The sequence below is a fragment of the Acomys minous genome (genome assembly GCF_964271855.1).
Source record: "Acomys minous genome assembly, chromosome: 3".
NCBI classification, from domain to species: Eukaryota; Metazoa; Chordata; class Mammalia; order Rodentia; family Muridae; genus Acomys; species Acomys minous.
Window position 1 is genome coordinate 147,298,881 of NC_140485.1, and position 11,009 is coordinate 147,309,889.

At 37.5% G+C, this 11,009-nt stretch overlaps 1 pseudogene across 1 annotated transcript; it reads left to right on the forward strand.

The window, feature by feature from the left end:
* The first annotated feature begins 8,209 nt into the window (after positions 1–8,209).
* LOC311594304 (heterogeneous nuclear ribonucleoprotein A1-like) lies at positions 8,210–9,210 on the forward strand (annotated as a pseudogene). Its single transcript has one exon. The product of its transcript is annotated as a heterogeneous nuclear ribonucleoprotein A1-like (transcript).
* The last annotated feature ends 1,799 nt before the right edge of the window (positions 9,211–11,009 follow it).

An 11,009-nucleotide genomic window follows, 5' to 3' on the forward strand; every position in this document is an offset into this window, starting at 1 on the left:
AAGCAGAGAAAGCTCCTAAGCTCCTGATCTATGCTGCAAAGAACTTGGCAGATGGGGTCCCATCGAGGTTCAGTGGCAGTGGGTCTGGAACAGATTTTTCTCTCACCATCAACAACCTGGAGCCTGAAGATTTTGCAACCTATTACTGTCAACAGTATAGTAACTTTCCTCTCACAGTGATACAAGTCATAACATAAACCTCCATGTAAGCAGAAGTGAGAGGCTGGCCTAACCCATATGTTTTCCTCTTTAGTCATACACTGACGCTGCTTCTCAGATGTACCAAGATTTTTAACAAAGCTTGTGGAGATGCCTTTGTTTTTATAGAAGAAGCTAGCTAGTTTTCTGTCATGTAATTATCTTCTTTCTTTTCCTCTTCAGCAAATCAGATTACCAATATCTTTTCTGCCTTAACAGAGGACACAGTCATTCCCCATGAGAAGTCTGTATTATATCCCTACTGGGACTCAAACTGAAGTATGGCTGTTACAGTGCACATTCCATCACATACTGTTTAAATACAGAAAATTAACTTAAAATATCCAGTATTTAAAAGCAAGAAATACTACTGAGAGAAGCTTATAATAGGAAGGATTCCTGATTTTCTTACAAAAGCTAGAGCATATATGTAAGAGAAAGAAAAGGCTCCCTATCTACTCTGCTGTGTCTTAAAATTCCAGCAGAGGGGGTTGATCTTAGCTGTCTGCAGCTCTTCACATAGGATTTTTTCTGTCTCCTATTTTCATTGGTCTGCTTATCAAATAATCTTGACCAATACCAATAATATGACTTTGAATTCCACTGTGTGAAGTGGAGTACTTCCACTGTGCCTATATGGATACTTACAAATTTGTGAAATCATAGATTTAATGGGTTTTCTTAAACATGTTTCCAAAAGTTGTATTAATAAAGAATTGTTACCCCAGAGTATAGTTTTAGAAACAAAATATAACACCAACACAACAAGAGTAATCTATACTCATTGTTTTTAAAATATGATATAATTCTTATCACTTTATCATGTTCAATTCATTTAACCACCTATCTGTAAACCTACAGTACACTCATGATTACTTATTATAATTTTATACAAAAGAGAAAAATCAACTCAGAGGATACAATGGCACTATCCTGTGAATCACATTTTATTACTTATGCTTTGTAAAAATTCTTACATGAATTATAGACTTAGTTTATAAACCTTAGAAACTCCTTTAGGAATATCAGTTGCATTACATGGGTTTATGTGAAAATTTGAGAAGATATACATTTAAATGTGGTTCATAGAGCTGGAAAGAAAGAATGACCAGTGGCCAAGAGCACTTGCCTTTTTTGAAGTGGATCTTTAACTTCAGTTCCAAAGCATCCTACACCGTATTATGGACTTTGAGACACATAGACACATAAACATTGTTCTTACAAACATGAAATAAAAACATTCATATGAACAAAAATATTTTTAAAGTGTTTTATGTTGGGCGTGTTGGCACATACAACTTTATTTCCATTACTAAAAATGAAGATTCAGGTGGATCTTTATGTTCAAGGCCAACGTGGTCTAGGAAACCAGTTACAGGACAGCCACAGCTTTGCTACACATAACAACCTTGTCTCAAAAAAAAAAGCCAAAAAAGTGGTTCACATAATAGCACAGATACATTCACTATTCACTTGTATTACAATTAATGTACCGAGGCTATTCTGTAGTCCTTATTTTATGTAGAGATTTTATTGCAATTATTTCTAAATATTTAGGTTGAGATCCCATTCTTTATGCATTTATACTAGTGTTATCAGCAAACATTATATTTAATGTCTTTTATCGATAATTTCTTATAACATTTGGTCCATCTGTGTTATTGTTTTGGATACAAGTTAAAAGAGTAGATATTTTGGTCTTTTTATAATCTGAGTCATAAAATGTCCAACATTTTCTCATTAGGTATTATGTCTAAGCTTTATAGACAGCACAAGAAGATATTTTTGTCCATAAGCGTTCTCTTTCAACTTACCATGAATAACTATTGACTCCCACAAAAATTATTTTTTAGACATGATAGAGTTATTATGCAATTCTTCTTACTTTTCAGAAGGCTACAGTGTACAATGACTTTGCCTTGTGAAATACATTCCACAGGGTCATGACGCATCTCAGGAAGGAAACGAGGTGATGAATGTGGAGAGTCAGAGGGGTAGGAAGAGGAGGGAGAACATGAGGAGGAGACACTAAAAGGAAATATACTTAATTTCTTTTATTTACATCCTTGTCTTACTTTACATATCAGTCAAAGCAACTTTTTTCTTAATTTATTTCTTCTGTTTTTTACATACACATTTATATTATTCCACATATATACAATAAACTACCTATAGCAAGAAGAACCCTGGCACAATCACGAAGTATATAGATGTTACATTCTTAGTGTTTTGGCTATTTGTATTTGACAGTCTTGAAGAAAACATCTTTCCTAACTTGGTACATATAAAATCCTGAATGTAAATCAATCTACATCACATCTTGTCATTATCAGCTTAAAATATCTATCTAGACCTAAAAACATTAACCTATAAACAACTAAGCTTCATTGTAAAACTAAGCAACCTGGTCTTAACTCCATCAGAGACTTGAGAAGGAGTAAACTTGTTCACCCTAGTATGATGGATGTGCAGGTTAGTAGCTTTCCAAATGAAAAGATGACAGAGACAGTTTTCTACCTAAATTATCACCCAAAACTCTCTATTTTGTTTGGTCATTTCTTCAGCCTTCTGGCCCAAAATATCTGACAGACATATTTGTGAGACAGGAACTGTTGAGGACTTGCTGACCCTGTCTTGGCAGAGTTTGGTCATCGACTCTGCCTGCATCCAAGCTTGTCCTCTTTTAAGCAGAATTCTGTCTGTTGTAGAAACAGGCTCTGACATAACTCTGGTGCCCCCAATTTGATCATTTCCCCATGGTGTGGCGGGGAGGCCTGATGAGACCTGAAAGGTTGTGGTCATATGGTATGGGAGAAGGTCCCCTCCTGTTAGAGGTCTAGAGGAGAGGGATAGGATGGAAGAAAAATGAAGAGTGGGAATGGAAAGATACAAGTGAAGAGATAACAACTGGGTTGTAGTCTGAGTAAGTTATAACAAATTAAAATAAAAAATAAAACAAGAACAAAAGAACTGACTTGATTTATTTCTACTTGATGTAATTTTGACATAGACATAAAGTCTTACTTAATGTGTTACCTTCTGAAGAAAACAGGAGGAGAACAGAACTTCACCTAGACAGAAGTATTATTTCTGTAAAATAAAACACACAGGACTTTCTCTTAGGTTATATGATCAAATAACAATTCCTGTTATTATCATTTACTCCACTGTAAAACCAAATAATAGGTCAAGTGTTTGCTACTAATATCTACTATGTTATGTTCATGTATCAAATTCAACAACCTGGTTACATTATTTAAATCCTGAACTTTCTTGAAAAGAAATTCAGGATAATTTTTACTCATGCAAAGATAGATAGCAAAATGTTTGGGATGTATTCTACATTTTATAGGTATTGTTTTCATTTTGAAAACCGAACTTTTAAATTTTAAGTGTTCATTTCTTTTTTATGAAAATATTGAAGAAATCAAAGATTTTAACCATAAAGATTTTTATATGATAGGAATTTCCAAATAGCTTATTCGAATGATTCTGGGGGTACTAAGGTTCTTTTTTTTTCACCAGAAATCAATAGCAGAAGTACAGATTTTAAACACACAAATGTGTTACAAGGAAGGGATGCATAACTTGCATAACTTGAAGACATGGTAAATAGCCAGATGCACTTTGTATTATCTGTGTGTCTTTCTTTCTCACCATGTTGTATGGCCTTTTCCTTCATGTCCTTAGCATGCTCTTTCATTGTCATAATCCCCATTGGGTATAATTGCCATCCCTTTCATTATTCAATCCCTTTTGAGTACAGTGGTCACATTAATATTTTAATAATATATATATATCATACCTGGGCACATAGCTGAAAGATGGTCCACCATAGAACAGGAACATTTGCTCAACTATGTTGATAGCAGCTTTATTCATAATAGCCAGAATCTGGAAACAACCTAGATGTCCCTCAACTGAAGAATGGGTAAAGAAACTGTGGTACATTTACACAAAGAATAGAAATCTTAAAAAATTTATAAGAGAACATTTTAAAGGAAAACAATCCTTGTCTTCATCATGAGTACCTAAGAATTGGACACACTCATTCTACTGTGTGTAATGAACATCGCATGATACACAGCTACTCACTTTGTTTTGTTGTTAATGCTGTTGTTTGTTTGTTTGTGGTAATATTTTTAACTTCTGCAATCTTGTATCTCAGTAAAAAAAAATCACTGTACATAGAACATCTCAGGCTTACACTTCTGATGCCATGGGTTATTACTTGTATTACTGTAGGAGAAATGTTATCACCTTGTACAGAGTAAGAAGTTGCCACATCTTCAGGCTCCAGGCAGTTGAAGGTGAAAGAATCATCTGACAAAACCCACCCTCAGTGAACCCTGATGAGATTCTGTGCTACAAGCTGGATGGGTATAGACCAGGAGCTTCAGAGATTTCCCTGCTTTCTTTTGATGCTAAGATATCTATGTATCAATATTCTGAATTGCCAGGCAAATGATGATGACATTGACTTGCAGAGATGCAGTCAAAGAGGGAAGAAACGAAGTTTTTGTGTGCTACACTCTATTCTTGATTTTGGAAAGTTAAAAAGAGGTGTCTTCATCACTAGCATTGTAAAAATTTTCCAAATTATAAAGATGCACGGAACACTGTTGCCATAATGTTCTTGTGGACTGGGTACAGTTTAACTTTGTTCACTCAAATGATGATTTCTCTACCCCACTGTCTGGCTTCAATCTGGACATTGCATTGCAATATTTATTCTAAATATATCCTATCTGAAGTTTGTGTAAACATGCCACCATTTGTTCTCTGTATTGCCAATAAAAACCAACTAGTCAATGCTGAACAATCACAGAGAATAGGGTGGGACATGCTGTTCCAGTTTGGGGAGCATAAAAGAGGAAGAAGTGGAGGGTAGAGCAATGAGAAGACCAGGAAACATCAGGAGAAAAGAACCAGGCCTAGGAGATAATTTAAAGGCAAATATAAAGTGGAAAATCGGAATGGGAGGAAATCAGTATGGAGGTTTAGGATAGAGTGATTATTGCACAATGTTGTGCTATATGCTAATTAAATAGATTTTGGTCTCTCTGTGTGGTTATTGGGTTATTTTGGTTATTTGACTACTAGTAACAGGGGCCATGCAGACTGAAAAGAAACCCTCTAACCAGACAAGACTTCTAGTGGAGGGAGGAGAACACCAACCCACCCACACAAACTTCAAACCAAAATTTACCTTGCCTGTAAGATGTGTAGGGATAAAGATAGAACAGCACATAGAGCAGAAATTGAGGGAATGGCCAGCCAATGCCTAGACAAACCCAAGACTCACCCCTTGGAAGACAGCTAACCCCTGACACTATTAATGCCATTCTGCTATGCTTTCAGACAAGAGCCTAGCAGAGTTCTTCCCAGAAAGGATCCACCCAGCAGTGGTTCAAAACAGATGCTGAGACACACAGCTAAACATTGGGAGAAGCATAGGGAGTCTTGTGCAAGAGTGGGGGGAAAGATAAGAGGACAAAGAGGTGAGAGGAGCTCCACAAGCCCAATAAAGCCAGCTAGCCAGGGCCCAGAAAGGCTTGTGAGAATGAAGCACCTATCAAAGACCATGCATGGATTGGGCCTAGGCCCTTTACACAGATGTAGCCAATGATCAGTTCAGTCTTCATGTGTGTTCTCTAGTAATGGGAACAGGGCCTGTATCTGACATGCACTCTGTTGCCTGGTTTTTGATCACTTCCTCATTGTGGGACTGCCTTTCCAGGCCACAGGGAAAGAAGACATCCTCAGTCATGATACAACTTCATTATCTACAGTGAGTTTGTAAGGGGTTTTCCTTTTCTGAGGAATAGGGGGGATGCAGAATAGGGAGAGATGGTATGGCTGGATGAAGAGGAGGGAGGGGGCTACAACTGGGATATTAAATGAATAAGTAAAATATTAAAACTAAAATTTATGAAGTAGTAAAAATAGTCCTGGTGCAACTTGATGTACAGGGGAGGGTTTGTACAGTAGGAGTGTTGCTTCCTTTTTCTGAGGTGAAGGGGAACAGAGAAAGGAGAAAGAGGGTGGAAGGGTAAGATCAAGTGGAAACAATGAGGGGAGCTGTGATCAGGATGTAAGATAAACAAGTAATAAATTTAATTTAAAAAATAACTCTGAAGGTCCACTTCCTAAGCAACAGAGTAGGAAGACACACAGATCTCAAGGTGCACAGGTATTTATTCAATATGTATGATTTAACCCTTAATTTCTTAAGAAGGTATAACCTAAACCAAACCATTTAATATGTAACCCAATCTAAGGCCGATTGGTAAAGGAAAGTTGAGTGTTTTTGGAATTCCCTTTGTACTTCCATATATCATTAAAGGAGGTGTGGTAAGAATTCAGATCCCAGATGCCTGGCCAAAATATGATTTGCTTATTGTTTTAGGTTGAGAGGAACTGTCATCCTCTGTTATCATCTGCTGAATGTACCCTGAGTGAACCTTACATCCCGAGAAAGCAAGACTGTCTTCTAAGCCTCAAAGATAAGAGAGACACAGATATAGCTGTTAGATATCAGCAGGAAGAAAGTGCAGTGAAGAAGCATGTAGACCAACATACTGTTAATCCATCCCAAAGCTGCTGGGTTGCACTCCCTATGGGGAGGATGCCCTGTATGTTGAAGAAACTGCTTTATGACTAGGGCCCAGAAAGGCTTGTGAGAATGAAGCACCTATCAAAGACCATGCATGGATTGGGCCTAGACCCTTTATACAGATGTAGCTAATGATCAGGTCAGTCTTCATGTGCGTTCTTTAGTAATGGGAACAGGGCCTGTATCTGACATGCACTCTGTTGCCTGGTTTTTCTCACCCACCCATCACTCAAGTCCAGGCCCCTGAAAAATCGTCAGTGTTGTTCTCACACTGAAATACCGTATAGTCTTTCATAATTATGTTTCTAAAAGACCTCAAGGAATCCCTGTCTCCAGGACAAGTGTCTGAAGACTGAATAAATTCTATTTCTCTTAACGATAAATAATGCTGGATGGCCAATGCAAAAACATATTTGTGTTACAAAGATGCCAACACATTCCTGCATCTCAGCTTGTTTGGAAACTGAGAAGCAGATGAGGAGGCTGTTGACTAAATCAGGATAATTTATCTAGTTACTACTCAAGAGTGAAAGGTGAAAATATCATTTGTAATACACAGCAGAGCCATGTATTGAGTGGCAGTGTTTTCTGTTATAGTATTCAAGTCTATTATCACTAGTCAAACCTTTATGCTGAGAAACTCTGGGAAATAGTAGCAAAAGGCAGAAAATAACAAAATATGGAGCATCCCAAGCTGACAAAATGATATACCCATTTCCTCTGTAATATGAAAGTACCTCTATCTTTATATAGAATTAGAACTTCAGGGTACATAGGTTGTTGGACTCAAGGCATTATATGTGTACATACCATGTATTTTCTTTCTTTGTACTGTAGTAAGTATGAATAAGCCATAAAAACTCATTTTAATCCAATAAGCATGGTCCTGACAAGTTATCCACTTAATTTAAAGTAATGACTACTCCATACTCCAAACATGTCACAAGGAGAATACATAATAAATATTTTTTAACCAATCAGAATTATTTGAGTGGTTCAAAGATCTAATAGACTCTTCTCCATTATAGATGCACTGACAGCAGGATATTCTTCTATATTATACAAGTATATCTTTGAAATATATTATTCAAAATAATTTTCATATATTATAAATATCTATTATATTAACACTTTAAAAAGAAATTCATTTGTATACAACAGGCCTACTGATATTTTTTAGTTGATTTTGTATCCAGCCACATTGCTGAAGGTGTTTATTAGCTGCAGGAGTTGCTTGGTAGAATTATTAGGGTCACTTATATATACTATCATGTCATCTGCAAATAGTGATACTTTGACTCCTTCTTTGCCTATTTGCATCCCCTTGATCTCCTTTAGTTGTCTTATTGCTCTAGTAGGACTTCAAGTACTATATTGAAGAAATATGGAGAGAGCATGTCTAAGTCAGAGTTTCCCAAGGAGCTGGAACAGCTGAGGAAGTTCTTCATCAGAGGGCTGAGCTCCAAAACACCTGATGAGAGCCTAAGAAGCCATTTTGGGCAATGAGAAACACTCATCGACTTTGTGGTAATGAGGGGTGCAAAAACCAAGAGATCCAGTGGCTTTGAATTTGTCACATACACCACTGTGAAGGAAGTGGATGCAGCTATGGATGCCAAACCACACAAGGTGGATGGAAGAGTTGTGGAACCCAAGAGAGCTGTGTCAAGAGAAGATTCTCAGAGATCAGGTGCTCACTTAACTGAAGAAGATGTTTTGCTGGAGGTAATAAAGAAGACACTGAAGAACATCGCCTATGAGATTGTTTTGAAGAGTATGAGAAAACTGAAGTAATTGAAATCATTTCTGACAGAGGCAGTGGGGAAAAGTTGGGCTTTACTTTTGTCACATTTGATAACTATGACTCTGTGGATAAGATTGTTATTCAAAAATATCATACTGTGAATGGCCACAACTGTGAAGTAAGAAAAGCTCTGTGAAAGCAAGAGATGGTTAGTGCCTCATCCAGCCAGAGAGGTTGGAGTGGCTCCAGAAACTTTGGTGCTGGTCGTGGAGGTGGTTTTGTTGCCAATTACAATTTGAGTTGAGGAGGAAAAAACTTCAGTGCAGGCTTTGGTGGCAACCATGGTGATAGTGGATATAGTGACAGTGGAGATACTAAAATGGATTTGGTAATGATGGAAACAATTTTGGAGGTACAATGATTTTGGTAATTACTACAATCAGTCTTCAAATTTTAGACCAATGAAAGGAGGAAACGTTGGAGGCAGGAGCTCTCGCCCTTATGATAGTGGACACCACTACTTTGCTAAACCATGAAACCAAGGTGGCTATGGAGGTTCCAGAAGCCCCAGTAGCTATGGCAGTAGCAGGAAGTTCTAATTACATTACAGCCAGAAAGCAAAGCTTAGCAGGAGAGGAGATCCAAAGAAGTGATAGGGAAGCTACAAGTTACAACAGATTGTGAACTCAGCCAAGCACAGTGGTGGCAGGGCCTAGCTGCTACAAAGAAGACATGCTTTTAGACAATACTCACACAAAAAGAACTACTGTATGTGTGACTAACTGTATAACAGGGTATTTTAGTTTCTGTTCTGTGGAAAGTGTAAAGCATCCCAGCAAAGAGTTTTACTGTACACCTTTTTTTACCCATGGTGTTGATTGCTAAATGTAATAGTTGGATAATGACACTAAATAAATGTGTTTTTAAAAAATAAAAGAAACACATTCTCTGGGCATATATGTGTGGTCTGACCTCGGGCATCTGGGGACATAGGGACTGTGCTAACTGCTGAGATGAGCAAGCCTTGCAGCTGTGCCCATCACTAACTAGTTCCAGTGATTTGCATGCCCTCACTGTACATCCTTGGGGACTTCTTCATATACCAGTCACACCCTGTGCTGTTGTCATTGATGTCAGGACTCATCTTGGATATGAAGACCCTTGCTCAGTTCCTTGGGCTCCTGTTTCTCTGGTTTCCAGGTAAAAAGGATTATAGGGAAAAATTCACTGTTGCATTGTGTTTAGAACAGACTAACATTTGAGAGAATGTCCTCTCTTATCATGCTTAATATGGTATTTATTATGCCTCCACTCTTAGGTGCCAGATGTAACATCCAGATGACTCAGTCTCCATCTTCCCTGTCTGCACTTCTGGGAGACAGAGTCACCATCATTTGCCAGGCAAGTCAGGGCATAAGCAGTTATTTAAACTGGTACCAGCAGAAACCAGGGAAAGCTCCTAAGCGCCTGATCTATCGGGCAACCAACTTGGAAAATGGCATTCCATCAAGGTTCAGTGGCAGTGGGGCTGGGAGAGATTATTCTCTCACCATCAGCAGCCTAGATCCTGAAGACATTGCAGATTATTACTGTCAACAATATGATAAGTATCCTCCCACAGTGATACAAGTCATAACATAAACCCGGTGGAAACAGAAGTGAGAGGCTGGGTAGCCTCGCTGCTCTTCCTCGTGAGTTACTAACCAAAACTGTTTCTTAGATGTTTTGGTAGAAGAGGCTAAATATACTGTAACTCTCTTTATTTCTCTTCATCTCCATCTATACAGAGTACCAGTGTCTTTTCTGCCTTAACAGAGGACACAATTATTACTTGTGATGAGTTACATTCCCAGGAGGGACTCATAAAGAACAGGAGAAGTTTCTGTGGACCTTCCAAGCATACGTTGTTTAAATAAAAAATCTAAATTCCAGTATTTAAAGTAGACAAATATTACAGGGAAAATCTGATAATAGAAAGGATTCTTGGTTTTTTTATTTTCTCACAAAATCTAGAGCGCAAGTGTCATAGAAAGGGAAGGTTGCCCAAGCATGATCCTCTGTTATGTTTTGAAATTCCAGTAGTATTTATTGAGGCTCTCAGCTGTCTGCAGCATTTTATACAGTATCCTTCTGGTTCTTGTGTCCACTCTCCTGCTTACATGAATCAAGTAATAATAAACCTTGATCATATGGCTTTAAGTCCCACTATGAAAAGTGGAATACAGGTATGTCTGTATGAATCATAGAGAATGAAGGGTTCTTTAACATGCTTGCAGAGGTGATATTGATGAATACATTATATCATAAAATATAGTTTTATAAACAAAACAAAACACTGATACAACAGCAGTGATCTATACTTCATCTATATCTTTCATTTTTTAACAGAAATCTTACATGGCTAAGATATATTTCCTGTCTCTTTATGAGGTCTCATTCATCTACCAAACT